Source organism: Cydia strobilella, chromosome 1 (assembly GCF_947568885.1).
Source record: "Cydia strobilella chromosome 1, ilCydStro3.1, whole genome shotgun sequence".
Taxonomy (NCBI): domain Eukaryota; kingdom Metazoa; phylum Arthropoda; class Insecta; order Lepidoptera; family Tortricidae; genus Cydia; species Cydia strobilella.
Genome location: NC_086041.1, coordinates 28346527 through 28363449, shown reverse-complemented (window position 1 = coordinate 28363449; position 16923 = coordinate 28346527). Strand labels below are relative to the sequence as shown.

Sequence of the window (16923 nt, the reverse complement as noted above, 5' to 3'; positions counted from 1 at the left end):
CAAAATACTTTTATTGATTCCTTGTTAAGCGAAGCGAAGCGTTCCTTTCACAAGCTTTTATTTAACTTGCCCTGTTGGTAAATATGTTAGTTTGTGTTAGTGTGGATCAAATCTTGGAAGCTGAAATTACCCACACGTCGATTAAGCTAAAAATTTGCACACATGTAGAATGCAATATTATAGTACCATCGAGCTGATCTGATGATGGAGACAGGAGGTGGCCATAGGAACTCTGTGATGAAAGAACGCAACCTAATTGTGTTTGGGGTTTTTAGAACTGTCTCGATGAGTATTATTTGAATAAATCAATGAATAAATCCATACTCTTGAACGACTTTGGGAACAAATCAAATTATTTTTATTAAATATTTTGATTTGTGTTTTTTTAAGTAGTCACACTATTATATATAAATTATAAACTGTAATAGATATTTTAAAGAAAAAGTGACGAAGCTCTCCAGTCGTGAAGGCCGGATTCGAACCGGCGTCTTTAGCTATCGCGGCTAACGCCACGAACCCCACGAGCTACGAGCGTGGCGAGGGCGAGGCCACTTAAATATTTATTTTATTCTGTTTTTAGTATTTGTTGTTATAGCGGCAACAGAAATACATCATCTGTGCAGTACTATCACGGTTCATGAGATACATGGAATTCTTTCATAATTTCTCCATGCAATTTCGAACCTCACTGCTCACTGTACATTTTGAAGCTGTTAATATAAAGCGGTGCAACTGGTGCAAGTCTCCCATCTGGACTGGGCAAGTGGGCAAGTTTACCGGGCTACTCTCCTACACCCATTCTCTAGTTTCCATAAAATATATCAACAAGTTCGGACAATTCGGGCCTGGGAATGAAACGTAAATACCAGTTTCCAGTTTACTGTGGATTAAAAAGCAATTTCATTATTACACATATTTGAGTAACAAATACAGATATTTATTTTATTTGACAACGGTACACAATAATTAGTTAGCTAATTAATTTGATTGTTACTTCCAAACTAGACTTTCCAACAAAGATCACTTTTGACACCTTGTTTAAATATCACAATAATTACGTTTTTTATTACTACAGACCCCAATTCAATACGACGTATCTACATTATAACTAAATTAAGAAGAACTAGCTCTGCAAAAGGTATCGTCCCTATATAAATAAGTACATAATTTGAATTGTGTTTTATTCAAAGAACATAATTTTTACGTCTTTAACAAAGTACTAAAATAAAATCATTAAATTTGATTAGCAGAGAATGCCGTGTGACATTAATTCCGCCTTTTGTAACCGTATTGTGGCATTATCTATGAAAAGGGACCTTATTGGCGATGGCACTTACGCCGCACTGCGTCGCGCAGCGTTGTGTTCAGTGTATCGTTTACAATGGCGTAAGCGCCATCGACAATTATTATAAGTAACATCACATATTGTGATTATTCTTATCTTCTTATCTTATTACTGTGTAATAAAGCTATAAAAATAAATAAACAAGACTGAGATTAGATTAGTCAACGAAATCCCCGCGTGTTTTACTATGCTAGCATCGGAGCAAGCGCGCGAGCATCGGACTCTCTCGTCCTAAATTCGGAGCCCCACTTCCTTTATATAGGCTTCCAAAATTCCGATCATCAGCAGCGAGATCTTTACTATCCCCACTAATATTATCAATTACGAAATATATTATACCTAAGAAACGAAAGTAACTCTGTCTGTGTTACCTCTTCACGCTTAAACTGCTGAACCGATTTAGGTAGATGAAATTTAATATTGAGATATTTAGTTTGAGGCCCGAGGAAGGACATAGAACAGTTTGTATCAATCATCATCATCATCAACGTCGCGGACAGACAACCAGTAATTAAGATTTCTGGGAGTATTTACTTTAAATTGCAAAACTCAGTAGCATATGTCATGTTATTTGCCGATATTTCTTAGGTACATACCTACTAACTAACTTTTGCATCGCCAACCCCAAAATCGCAAACGAATAATACTAGGTGTATATAAAACATTGGGGCATCAGATTCCATACACATTCCATTGTATGCTTAACTCATTCGCGTCTTTCATCCTTTTATAAAATCATGTAGACATCGCAAAGTTAAGAGTATCAAAAGTTAATTTTTACGCTGCACCCTTACAGCTTACAGGTAGTGGTTACATAGTTCAAAATATTTAGTAGGTAATAGCGTCACACCTCGGTGATACATAGTATAATAATTATACGGCCGCCTTAGACAACAACGCGTTCCGGGTATTGATGGGGCCATGGGGCTATCTCGTTTCTGCAGCGCATCAGGGATGTTCGCAGAAGCGCGCGTGGACTGCTTTTATGCGACTATGCGCAAACGATGCACATCTCTGGTGCGCCGAGTGCGGGCCAGCCCTAACCCTATCCTGTGTGTTATAGAGGACAGACTTGACTGCCCGTACCTATATGAGAAGACACTGCTGCGAAATGCACGTGTCCAGCAGTGTATATATATTGTAACGTCTTATAAATAGGTATAGAATAGTTAATTAGGTTTAACTAGGTACTAACACTAGGAACGTAAGTCTACTAATAAATCTGTATGAGTCATATAGACTCGAAATAAATATTTTTCATTTCATTTCATTTCATTAGACGTGGCTGAATTTAGCTTGGGGAGTAAGAAAGTCTAAAAAAGGACGATTGTCCTAGTACTAAGTCATGGTTATTAGTTAGCTGTCAAAATTAGAATCCAAAATTTTCTCAGTCATATTGACTTTGCTCGAGCCATGTTTTGAGAAAACTCAGCTGGTGGGGAAAGTGCTCGAAGCCTGAAGCTATAAGTATGAGGCGCGCCGCGCGCGCCGGCTAAAGCTCGCCGCTCTCTCAGACCAATGTCACGGGCGCTCGTCTAATACATATTCTTCGTCTAATTACTTTCACATCAAAGTGCATATTATGCTAGTGTGTGTTCTTCTCTCTCGGATTTAGCGCGACGTCATTTTTGAAAGTTGGTACGTATATTAAAATATTTTTGGATTGTTAGTGACAATTAAATAGTATGTAAGTTTTGTATTTATATATTAAAATGTGTGAGGCCTATAATATTATCTTCATCATATTTGGCATTAATATTTATTGTCTTAAGTTTTAATAGACTAGTAAACGATAAAAAGTTTAATATTTCGAAAAAACCTTTATGGAGTATTCATTTAACAAAATAATAAAGAAACTCCTCTAAAAAAAACTAACTAACTCTAACCTAACCTAACTGATATCTACGTATTTACTACGTAAGATAAAAATAATAGATTAAGGTCGGGTTGCACCAACCCGTCTGTCACCGTTTTAGCGTTCGCTAAATTTTATTGTATGGGAAGTTTCATAGTTCTCTGCTGCTTGACGTTGATCAGTCTGTTAATTGTGGTTGGTGCAACTGGCCCATAGTCTCATAGCGAATAGTATAGTATATACACGGTGTTTCCTGTAACAGGAGCAATAAATTAAACTGGAGGCTTCACGCCTCAAACTGACCAACATTTGTTCAGCAACTTTTTAAAATTATGAAATTTTTAGATTATACCTTTTTCATACTAATTAAATATTATTTTTAATGTACGCTGCCATCTGTGTGTTTGACGTTGCTTGTCACCCTCTAAACATAACAAATTTTGCAATACATTGCGTCTTAGAATAAACTTTAAAGTGTATGAAAATCAAAACACAAGTTATTTTTAAAAGTTGCTGAACAAATGTTGGTCAGTTTGAGGAGTAAAGCCTACAGTTTAATTTAATGCTCGTGTTACAGGAAACACCCGGTATATTATAGTCTCATAGGTTAGTTATAGATCAAGAGCCAGATACAGGTAGTAGGTACTCCTGGACATGACTAGTAGATATATTTTTCTCTTTGACTCTTCCACATATATGCTTTATTGTACACCTCAATAAAAAAAACTGTAGGTACAAATCACAAACTTAAAAGTTGAGGTACAGAAAGTGGCATATTTTGTTACTTTGGTTTACGACAAAAATATTTCGGGATAATGCCGATTGCTAAGTGAGTATTTAGGAGATCCTACAGGTATCTTGAATAAATATAGGCAAAAAAACTAAAATTAGAACTATCTTGAGAAGTGCTAGGTGCTAGTGACGCCGATGTTCATTGCTAGCTGGACCGCAGTCGTGCGCCCTATTGCGCGCGATGCGTCTAGCGCGACCTAGCGCGTTTGATTTTTTCCTTCATTTATCAGTAAACTAGTTTGATTGGTTTGATTTAATATTTTCACAACGATGCAATTTACTTGAAATATCAGTAGGTACAGTCGCCATCAGATATATCGGAGCGGCCAAGGTGCTCACAAATATCTGAACACGCCTCTATTGTTAAGGCGCTAGGTGCGTGTTCAGATATTTTTGAGCACCTCGGCTGCTCCGATATATCTGATGGCGACTGTACAAATTTGTCTTCTTCGCTAAAATTATAAGAATTAGGTTCTCACCACCAACTAGAAAAAACAGCAACCCGACAAAAAATTAATTAGTTAAGGGAAGTAATTAAATGATCAGCCGTTTTTAAAACTGATCTGCAAAAAAATAGCCATTAAATCATTTGGACAGTATACAAAAATTTGGCTTGCAATAAATAAAAATCGAGCTACAACTCTTGTTCAGCATATAATTCACAACGGTCAACATTATAACCAATATCGATCTGCTTCTGTTACAATTTATCCGCTTAATAAATAGTTGAGCTGCAAAATTATTATTTGGTCAGCATTATTTAAAAATTGGTTGGCATAAAAAACATGTCTCTAAGCAGTTTAATTGAGACGTATGCATATTAAAGGAATGGAAAAAGGTGGATATTCTACTATATCTGGTGATCAGTTAAATACCAGCCATTTTTGTTTATTAAGCCCTCACTTAAAAACAACTCGTACAGTTAAATTTGTACGAATAGGTTTTGCGTAGGCAGTGATCACATTGATGTCTGACAATAATTATGTATGTCAAGACTAGTCCATCTAATGGCAACATCAATCAAAAAGTAAAACGCCTTTTACCCTGACCCTGAGCCATGATGAACAATATATTCGATAAAAAATGTCATTCATTCTAAAACTAGGCCTCGAAAGCTAATACACCGTTAGATATCCCGACTACCCTGTATAAGTATGTAGAATCCAATAGACTACGTTAGTCTGTAGCCATATAGTGCTGGCAAAGTGAGACTTCCGCAGCGGGATATGCCGTAAATGTCTCATACAAACAAGAGATCTCAAATTACTGGCAGGGAAGAGAAATTGAATTCTACATCAGGATGAACACCCTGAATATTGAAGACTACTGTAGGGTACGGTACTGAACGCTACCCGCAGACTATAGACTAATTTTGGATGCTGATAGCCTCCGGCGAGTCTTGCCTTTTTTTTTTTGTTAGGAGGGAAAAATGCATTACGCATACCACCCGGGTGCGGGGGGTGACCCGAGTGGTTATGTGGGACTCCCGTCTAGGCTAATGAGGCCCACGGTGTACCCCCTAAAAAAACCCCCATATGCCGCCTCGCCGCCCTATTGGTGGGGTTACAGGAACGCTTGCGCTTGACATCTGCGACCCCACCGGCGGCAGCCGCCCACGAGCGCGGCTCCTTCGCGAATGCCCGAAGGCCCTTCACGCTAGGCGCGCCAGATGGTAAGACGCGCCTTCCTCCTCGGCTTCCATTCTGTATTGTAGCGGACCCCCCCGAACCCGCCACAGGGAAGCCACGGGCGTCAGGAATTTCCCCGGCGCCCGGCGACAGATCAGGTCTATGGTTCTGCCGCAAAACCACAACTCGGCTGCAGAGGACAGGGAGAACGGCACATCGTAACACCGACACTCCTCTTCCTCTGCAGCCCCACCAACGCCGCTACAGCGGAACGGCCCCGCCAAGTTCGCAGGGGATAGGGAGAGTGGCGCATCGAAATACCATCACTCCTCTTCCCCTGCGATCCCACCTCGGCCGCCGAGGATAGGGAGAACGGCTTACCGCAATACCGACACTCCTCTTCCTCGACGGACCACCTTCGGCGCATCACAAGCGGGCTAAACCAGCCCACTTGGAGCGTCCTCCTCGGGCCAGCCCGCGACCCAAACAGGCCGGCCCTGGTTGCCTCTTCGCTTCACCGTGGGTGACCAAGCCACGGTTACTAAGCCCCTCCACCACGACAAGGTGAGCATAAAATACTATTATACAGTCGTGATATAATAGAGAGCTTTTCAGTCGAGTACCGTGTTTAAGCAACGAAGCTTGCTGAGTTGCTTAAGTAAGGTACGAGATTGAAAAGCTTGATTATATCACTATTGTATGCAATACTTTTTCTACGAGACAAAAAAATAATACTTTCAACTAGTAGAATCATACCACCAAACCAAACCAAAACCAAAAGTATACGCGAGCTGTCGCGGCCCGCGATACCTTCATACTCGTACGCGCCCTGGCCGCCGGGCCCGGCGCCCCCGGCGAGTTGGTCAACGACACCTCCTCGTAACTTATGAGCTCCGTGCTCCGTGAGCTACGTGCTCCTTGCTAAATTAAATTTTAAGACAGTTTTTTCTCGATTTTGGCCACCGTAGCCTATGGAGACTAACAAGCAATGCCAAGCGGTTTTTGTTGGGTATGGATGTTACTATATGACATGCGCGTTTCTGACTTATGAAGCAATTGTTTCTACTACAACATAAAATAAAATGTTTTTGTTGGCCAACCAATCACAAAGCAGATGCGACGCAGCAGCGTGTTTAAGTAGGCTAATTTACATTGAATCGAGTCTCCTTAAACAATAAGAAATATTTTATCGAAATGTACAAAGTTCTATTTTCAAAATTTTTATAATTGACTAAACCGTATCGATAAAATTCTTATGCTTGAGTCGGAAGTGCCATAGGCTATCCAACGTTGAAAAGAGTAAGGTTGTAGTGTTGCAAGTGAAGTTGTAATACACAGATTATACCCGACGAGTAGAAAAATCGCATTTAGTCGCCAGCGCGCTCAATCGTGTCAAATGTATCGGCCCCATTCGTAGTGCTAGTAAGGCCGGTCTTTACGAACAAATATATATCTCTATGATTTTTACCGACGAAAGATACGCACTAAGATGTTCACATAATATTTCTGATTCCTTATACTTAACTGAAACAGAAAATTACAATACAGAGGACGGAGGCACCTTCAGATACCAATACCGACATATACTAACGTCAACGCCAAAAGTATCAAGTCGTGTTAGTCAACTATATTCGTTTACGTCGTGACCAAGTTTAGTCAAGCCGACACATTTTTACAGATAACTTTAACCGCAATCTTCTTGAAAACCTCGAACTCTGGTCACAAGTGAACGAATTACATACAGGTATGTAATTCGTGTAGGTCTACACATGGAACATATTTTATTTGGTATATATAAGTAACAAACACTATCTACCACCATTTATTGTAATATGTATTTTTAACTTCTTTGTCTTTCGTTGTTTTTCTTGTTACCTGTCGTGATTGTTTCACTCACCGGAAGATCAGCGCTGGAAGTCGCCAGCAACATGCTGAGGTGAGACCATTTCGTGGCACTTTTTATTTTTTATGTTTCTCTGTTTTGTATAATTTTCTATTTGTGTGTGCTAACGAATAAATTATTTATATTCTATCTACTTCTAGCTTAAAAAATGTTTGATGATGCCTCGTAGATAGGAAAAGCACGTGTCGTGTTTTGTACTTTTGATGATGAACATTAATTGATTGACGCTACAATAAATTACGGAACGTAATAAACGTTTTAAGTTAACTTTTCCAAAATTTATAAATACTCTTAAGGGTAACTAAAACCCGATAATAAACATACATAAACTTAGGTGCAATGAAAAGGGGTTGCTATGTTTAGATTTATTTATAAAATAGCCGCTTTTTAATGGATCTTAAATGTAAGTATTGCCTTCATATTTGCGTTAGGTATATATTTAAATAGTTGCTTAACTTAAGGTGCAGTGGGTTCAGAGAGCGGAGTGTTAGAAAAATCGTAGCTTTTTTTAGATCATAGGTAAAAATCATAATACCTACGGTTAACAAAAGTTTAATTAGCAATCTTGAGGCGTTTTTCTAGTAACTTCGTCTATGTGTGTTTTTAACATTCGCTCGATGGAAAAAAAAACACGAACATAAAGGTCTAAAACGCACTTTAAAATTTTGTAACAATTTCTGCACATATGTAAACTAAAAATATGAAAATTCTCCAAATGATGTAGAGCTCCACTAAGAAAGGATTTTGAATAGGGAAAAATGGGATTTAAAGTTTTACGGTTGTTCTTTATCCCAGAGCCCAATATTCTGATTCTGATTACTCTCAATATTTCTTGCAATCCTGGCGGGATCTGCCTCTACGTGCATCCTGTGACATGGGTCCTATAGCTACATAGGTACATATGCTCGGTGTACCCCTTCACACCTCACGGGGCGCAAGACTCCAGCCTGCAGGAGGTGGTCGTAGGCAAGAATAGTGCCGACAATCCCTCAACCAATAAGTAATAATAATAACCTAACGCAGCGTACTACGTAGGCGAACAACACGCGAACGCGAATCGAAGCGATGCGGCGCGGGGTGGATCAATCCTTTGATACCTAATAACCTATAGCCTATAGAAAGACGCGTCGTAACCCCTTCACACCGCATTTGCATTTCTCATACCATTGTTAAAGAAAAGAAAGAAATATTTTTCTAAGAAACAAATTCGTTGTTTTTTGAAAACATATTTTATATGTATTTATATAGGCCTCCACGTTTGGTAAATCGTGCCAAACGATACTGACCTCTTTAGTTTAAGTTGAAAACATTTTACGACCGCACAAACGTGTCGTAAAATATTTGAAAACATAGTTCTGTCAGATTTTACACAATTGTTCATAGAATAATGGGCAATAATTTGTGCACACGTACGAGTGCTAGTTAGACCAAGAAAAGTCTGCAACGATTTTGATATCACAGACAGTCTATGAAACTTCTATGAAATTATGACGTATAAATAACACTTGCACTGAGTGTGCTATCAAAATCGTTACAGACTTTTCTTGGTCTAACTCTAGTTATTTATTGCAACTAACTGCCAATTCAGCAAAAGCCCTGAACCTGAACAATAGTCATAAAAACACCACCAAACTAGATTCTAAATATAAATTTACAAGCATTGCCAAAATATATTTTACGAGTAGGTAGGTATTTATAAGGCCTGATGAGCTTGTACTTAGTTATACCTACCGATTCCCACTTATTTGCAAACTATTCTTAACAAGTAAAATACTAGGTATTTAGCAAACATGAAACAATTCAAAACTGTGCTGCATAAATAATTAAAAAAAAAAGTTATTTAATATTCATTGCTGTGCATGCAACAGTCCTGGGCCATAACCGCGAAAACCGAAGTTCGCAAATTGCGGGCATTTTTCTCTGTCACTCTAATTACGCCTTCATTGAAGTAAAAGAGCATGTTATCATCCCCGCAATTTGTGAATTTCGGTTTTCGAGGCAGTTCCTCTGGAAATGCCTATTAGGTACACAGGCCATGCCAACATCCCAGTCGTGAAAAGCTTGTTTCATATATCTAGAATTTCGGTGTGGTATTGAGTAAAATAAAATAGTTTCTTTAATAATTTCTTTAATACCTACTTGATTAATATTCATCTTGTGTGGGATACCTATAGGTTGTATGTTTTATTTTAATTTGTTTGTTTGTTTTATGTTTTAGTATCAATTAGAACCATGAGGAATAAAGTATGGAATTTCATGATGAGTACACTTTTAGGTCTTATATTATGTTTAATTACATTTTATATGTCAAATAGTTACTGTAGGCCAGCAAACGAAGACCAAACATTGCCAATCGGGGGAAATAATTCGTGTATGTATAAGCACGGGCCACCGTTTAACAAATATTTACGAATAACTATAAAGAGGGACCTTTAAACCCCCCCCCCCCCACCCACCATTCCCTACAACTAGGCCACAAAAAATTATACACGAATTATTTCCCCTGTATTTCCTTCGTTTGGTGGCCTAGTATCTCATTTTGATATTTCTGAAAATGAAGTCACGCAAACAAATTACGAAAACCTACGAGTTGAATTTTGAGAAAAAACTTCACATAACTGTATACATATCTGAAAGTTGTTTAATCATGAACTTTGTACTTTCCAACACAGCATCTTCGAAAAGTGATTTTCGAAACATTTAACACTAACGTGAAGATTCACGCGCTACACAACAAAATATTAGCAAACAGAGAATAAAAGCTAAACAGACAGAAACTAAACAGTAACCGCATGTATAAATGGTCAATGTTTTTTTTTTCACTTCGTGTATTTTATTTTAAAAGTATCATAACATTCATAACATTCTGTGAAAACAATATTAAGAATGTAATGGAAAATTATGGTTATGGTTATAGTACATTTCGATGCTAGTGCGGAAAGTATGCCATTACCTCACGAGTACCGAGATATCTTGCCACGAGCCGTAGGCGATTGGAAAGACTCGGGACGAGTGAAGAATGACATTTCCGCACGTGTATCGAACGACGTTTTTTAATACAGTTGCGAAAAAATAAGAAAAGCAACAAGTAAGGAACGGAATTCGAAACTTTTATATTATTAATTTTGTAACATCATTGACATTGACATTATGACGAAGTGTTTTTCTAGCTTTTATTCGACTACTATTGATTTTGTTATTATTATTGAACCCACTTCAATAAGTTATTTTTTTCAAATGCATGTTCTATAAGATAGAAACAATTGTAAATATTAAAACATTGTGTTATTTATGATTATTTGTGTATCGTATATTTATAAAAACAATATCGAATGTTGCCTTTGGAAACTTAAAACATTCTTGCAGTAAGAAAATACGCCTCTTCTTTGACAGGCGTTCCGTTCCATTCAGACAACTTATTAAGAACGGTTTTTCAACATTAAAAAATAAACGTTATAATGATGAAGAGGTAAGTAATAAAATATGAAATATGCATATTTTTCGTATTCTTACATTAACAGTAGGTTTTTATGTTGATTACGACGTTTAAATGAAACTAATATTAACACTCGTCAATAAGTAGTCATGAATTGGAACAAGTAAAAATTTAAAAAAATTGGAAAAGTAAAAAGCACTAGTTCGCGAAAACCAACTTTCCGCACGCTAAACAGCCACGAAAAGTAGCACTTTCTGAGCAACTGTATTAAAAAACTTGTTTTAGTTTAGTTTTAGACTTTTTAGAGTAAAAACAAATAAATAACAAACAGAAAATTACAATTAATGAGAATAATGAGCACAAATAAATAAGAAAGCCGTTTGAGATGTGTGTAAAACTTCTTAATTCTATAATTATAGCTAACGAGCCATGTTCCCTCATTCTTACACGAGTGTAGTTACTACAAAAATACTATAAAATCATTATTTTTTATTAGAAAATAATATATAGAGCAAGTAAATTCATGTCATTGTCAATGTATAGGGTATGTGTAGGGTCGTAGAAATACAACCACAGTAATCAAGTGGTAATAAAAATAATAATTACTTACCATACGTTACACGTTAGGTATAAAACATATAAGGGTTCTTAATATAACATACCTACAACAGGTTTCCAAACTAGCTAAAATAAGTTTACGAACACCAAGTCTGTCTTACCAAGCATAACACGCGTAAGTTACATTCGTTTACCGTATTATCGCGCAATTAATTGAATTAATTGCGGAATCAGTGCGAATATAGAATTAATTTAATTCTATATTCGCACTGATTCTGCATTGTCACTTACGGTTCTTATGCGTAGTGGGGTAAAAGTACAGTTAAGTCTATTTGATGCGTGACGAACCAAATTTGTGAAATGAACATCAGTTGAAATGAGCGTTGATTGCTCTCGGAGCCTCGGCCAGGGGCGAGCGCACTGCCGGGCTAACTTTATCCGCAATAACTCCTTTTAAAAACGCTTCAATTGTGTATTTTACTGTATAAGAACAAGCTATAAAATTGTATGAATTTCAAATGCAGGTACTTAAATTTATTCCCAGCGATAACCTAACCGTAACCGCGTTTAACGGAACGCATATCACTCATTAAACTCCGAAATATCTACGGAATAACGACTTGGATGCTCTTTTTACAATACTTACACTGGTATTACGAGTAATTTAAATCTTCATTCGTAACTAACTATTTTGGCCCACTTCCAGTAGTCAGACTGCTTACTGACTGTATAGCATCGGTTATTTATTAGTTTACTACGAATAAATTAGTAGGTATTTTATAAAATTGATACATAAGATAGAAAGCAGAGTATCCGAATTAAGGTATTAAGTTACTAAACAATACATTTTTTTCAAGTTATATTAATGTTTCCTTGTTGTATGTTATCTAAGTTATATTAATGTTACCTTGTAGGGATTTAAATATAGCTATCTTTCATATGTAAAATTTCTTAACCTAACTTAACCTATAATAAACAAACAATTTCAGTTTACTCGAAACGAAAACATTTAGTTTAGTACAAACGCAGCGAGAATATTTGCATTTATTAATGTAAACTGCCTACGTGAACTGTGGGTAATGTCTGCAAACTTTTGGCTCGTAGACATTTTCTCTCACCGTTACTAAAGGTTTGTAGTAAAAAATTAAAATAAAGCCGAAAATATACCGACAGATACCGTAAGATACGGCATCTTACGATATATTTTACGTACTATTTCATATTTGACAGCGTCCACACACGAATATACGAATATTTTGGTATCTTACGATATCTTATAGCAAGGCATCTTAAGATACCTTAAGGCCGTTCCATCGGTCTGCCGCTGTCTCTGTCACATTTCGCAAGAAAGAACGGGAAAGATCATGCGCGCCAAGTGTCAATTTTGATAGAATTTTATCGATTTTTATTTATTTTAATATCCTTACCCTACAATATCGAAATTCGAAAGCTATGAAATTACTATTTAAGTTAAGATTGCTTTTTCTTCTTTTTTTGTTTATAGTATCACATAATAAATAACCGAGTAAAGTTGGATTAAATCCCGAGTTAGAGGTTACTTTGGGAATTAATTGTATCGAGCGAAGTGTCATAATTCGTGTATCGGAAGCTATGATATTAAAGATAATATAGTCAAGAACTACATATATTTTTTCCACGTCTACGAATATCAACGCCTCTTAGTAAAACAGGATCATATAAAGAGATTTTTCGCCTTCTGGCTCAGGGAACCGCCTTAAGATGTTTTAGCTCGGCATATTACAATATATTTCGTCTTTCTCACAATGTAGGTGCTAGACAGAGAGCAATATATATTTTAGTAACGTTGTGTGGTGCTTAGCTATACTCTAAGGTCTGTCGGTATCTTACGGTATCTGTCGGTATATTATCGCTCCGTCTGTGACGGGCTGTAAGGCTGTGTTGTAGCGGCGCGGAGTGAATGAACTGCGGTGTACAGTGTATCATTTTCGTTGTGCACTTGGCACAGATCGCAGAGTCGCCGGCGCGTCTTGCAGTGAAAGTGTATAGGGCATAAGCATTGACAAAAGTCGAAGTAGAGGTCAAGCGCAAAACAGGTTCCATTTTTGAAGAATTTACTTTCCTGGCGGAAGTAAAAGTCGGCAGAACGCGGACATGTTATACCTACGCTTTCATCGACTGATGAATTAGTAGAAATGTAAGTATTAAATACATAAACATTATCAAACTTTATACAAATTGAAATTTATTTATAGATTCCCGTTTTATTTTCTTCTTTAGCTATCCGTTATCATTTTTGGCGTTTTAGAAGTTAACACGCGTCCTACACGTAGTACCTACAACGCCCCCAAATATGTTTAGGGTTCCGTACCTCAAAAGGTAAAACCTTATAAGGTCACTTTGTTGTCCGTCCGTCTGTCCGTCCGTCCGTCCGTCCGTCCGTTCGTCCGTCCGTCTGCCTGTCCGGCTGTCTATCCGTCCGTCCGTCTGTCTGTCAAGAACCTTTATCTCGGGAACGCGTGGAGGTATCGAGTTAAAATTAAAACCATATACTCAAGTCCACGGTCCCTCGAAGCTATGAAAAAATCAAACTTCTAAGTTATTGTATAAAAAAACCGGCCAAGTGCGAGTCGGACTCGCGCACTAAGGGTTTTTTATAATTCATAATTCTTTATTGCAACCTTGGTACAGTATAAATGTAAATTGTAATAAGTATACAATGTTTCACATGGACCCTGTAAGGGCACAGCATATCAATAGCTTACTCATAAAATATTATTATTATATTTATTGTATTGTATGTAGCAAATTATTAATTTATCTAAAAAAATATCAGCTCATAAAACAATTGTTCTAATTACACATGAGATCATTAATAAATGTATTATAATAAATAAATTATTGTACAATATTCATATTATAAAATTATTTTTTGTTATAAATTTAGGTAAGGATGTATGTCATAGTAATTTAGGTAAGTATGTCATTGTTTTAATAAATTACTTAGAAGGTGTCTGTAGCATTATCATTAAAAAAGTCCTTTAAGTCGCATAGCATTAGTAGCATTTATTTATTAGAAAGTCTTTCAACATGTTATTAAATTGTTTCTCATGTCGTTTTTAAGGTGGTTATATATTTTAACTGTCATGACGTTTGGACTTGTACTATATGGAGTTTGAGTTTAGAAGTTGACGGTACAGCTAAATCATGTTTAAACCTTGTTTCGAAGCGTCGGGGCTGGTCTACTAACTTTGTATATTTACAAACCTACCTATTGGTCCGAATGTGGTCCGAATGTTTTCTTACGAATTTACAGGTTTCGAAAATATACATCGAAGTTAGGGTCAGAATTTCGTAGTTAATGAAATGTGACAAAACTTCCGTGAAACACAGACATATTAAACATATTAATAACGGGTCACTCACGTATTTTAAGTCGAAAAACGCTCAACATGTTTCGCTCCGTACCGAGGAGCGTCATGGAGTTTGCGTTGACGGTGACGGACCGGCGCAAACTGCGGGCCGCAGCCCTCCGCGCTCGACGACTCGGCGCGGGCGCCGGTGGCGGCAGGGGGGCGAGAAACTACCCTCGTTTACGGCATTATTGTCAAATCATGGGTTGCACACAACACTCACTACGTCATTCGCTAATGGTTCGTCCACACTGTCCACCGACGTAGTACCCAAAACAGTTTTCCAGCTCGGAGGCACTGACCAACCACAATCACGGTTAAAATTCGGATGGCGACTAATTTCGATAGCCTCCCGTACTTTTCGCTGAATCACAAACTTTTCTTTCGCAAGCACGGTTACCTTATCGAAACGTATATAGTGAGTCGAATCCGAATCCAATACGTGTTCCGTCACCGCCGAACCCCGGCTATCCCTGTTCTTCATACTACGTATGTGCTCGGACAATCTGGTGGAAATGTTTCGGTCCGTCTCTCCTATGTAGTTTTTCCCAGAGGAGCAAGAAATCATGTATACACCCGGCCTGTTCAAAGGCTCCCTATCCTTTGGTGAACGCAGCACCTGTCCTAGCTTCATATGAGGACGGAAAATCGTCTTAATGCAGTATCTCCGGCGTAGTGTCCGATTTTATCCATCACGCCCTTAATGTAAGGTAGGTATAGGGGCAATCTCTCCGCCGTAGTTAAACGTGGACGCGCTGATGCGTTCGCAACACGATAACTCTGCCTCCAGTTATAGCCATTGCATTCCAATACACGCCTTACGTGACCAAGCTCAAAGTCCAAATACTGCGGATCACAGAGGTTCAAGGCCCGATTAAACAGTGTTCTGGGCACAGAAGATAAGTGGCACGGATGATGGTGCGAATCTGCCCTCAGATATCGATCTGTATGTGTTGGTTTACGATACACTGTGATTTGTATCCGCCCACAAGGTTTACGCATAACCAAGACATCCATAAACGGCAGCTTTCCTTCGTTTTCTTCCTCCACTGTGAACTGGATCTTATGATGCCTAGTATTGAGGTGCTCCGTGAGATCTCTTAGGCTGTTTTTCGAGACAATAGCGAAGACGTCATCAACATACCGCCACCAATATCTAGGTCTAACAGGCCCGCTATTCAAAGCATTTTCTTCAAACCATTCCATAAAGATATTAGCGGTCACAGCTATCGGTGAACCCATGGCCACTCCATCAACCTGAAGGTAATATTCCCCGTGCCACATTAAATATCCCGACTTCAGACATACCTCTATTGCTTCCATGTACACGGCAGGCAAATTAGTTTGACTTACGAGATTAGAAATAATCCCAATAGTCTCATCCACCGGCAGGGTGAACAGAGACGTGACGTCAAAACTCACCATGAGTTCGTCGTGATAGCTAGACAGTTGAAATTTTCACAGATAATGTATTTCTGTTTTCGCTATAACCACAAATACTAAAAACAGAATAAAATAAATATTTAATTGGGGCTCCCATACAACAAACGTGATTTTTTGCCGTTTTTTGCGTAATGGTACGGAACCCTTAGTGCGCGAGTCCGACTCGCACTTGGCCGGTTTTATTCAATTTCAACTGCGACTTCAAGGAGTATTTTCTTACATAAAAATGTTTTTGAAGTGAATCTAATTAGGTGATTATTATAACATCTCCACAGGAGGGCGCTCCCGAAACTTCGCGATTCTTTCCGGTGCGGAGGTTGCCACGTGCCTTTCTGTTTTAGGAGACAAATTGGACTTTATTTCGTCTTTTTCGTTTCCTATATTTGTAACGAACTCGGAGGTAAAATCACTACTATGTTGACTTTTTAAAATAAAGAAATACAGAAGTAAATCGTACGATGGCTTAAATAGTTATTTTCACCTCAGCAGCTCGAACAAGCCTACTTTCTTCACTCCCTGGAGTGAGGAAAGTGCGACTTTCCTCACTCCAGGGAGTGAAACAAAGTACCTA

General features: G+C 38.0%; 1 protein-coding gene across 1 annotated transcript in view; it reads left to right on the top strand.

The window, feature by feature from the left end:
* Positions 1 to 2772: 2772 nt before the first annotated feature.
* The window catches only part of LOC134743962 (acyl-CoA Delta-9 desaturase-like), a 39233-nt gene continuing 25082 nt past the window's right edge, over positions 2773 to 16923 (top strand). Inside the window, exon 1 of the mRNA XM_063677596.1 lies at positions 2773 to 2983. The gene's annotated coding sequence lies outside the window, so the exon portion shown is untranslated. The remainder of the gene's footprint in view (positions 2984 to 16923) is intronic.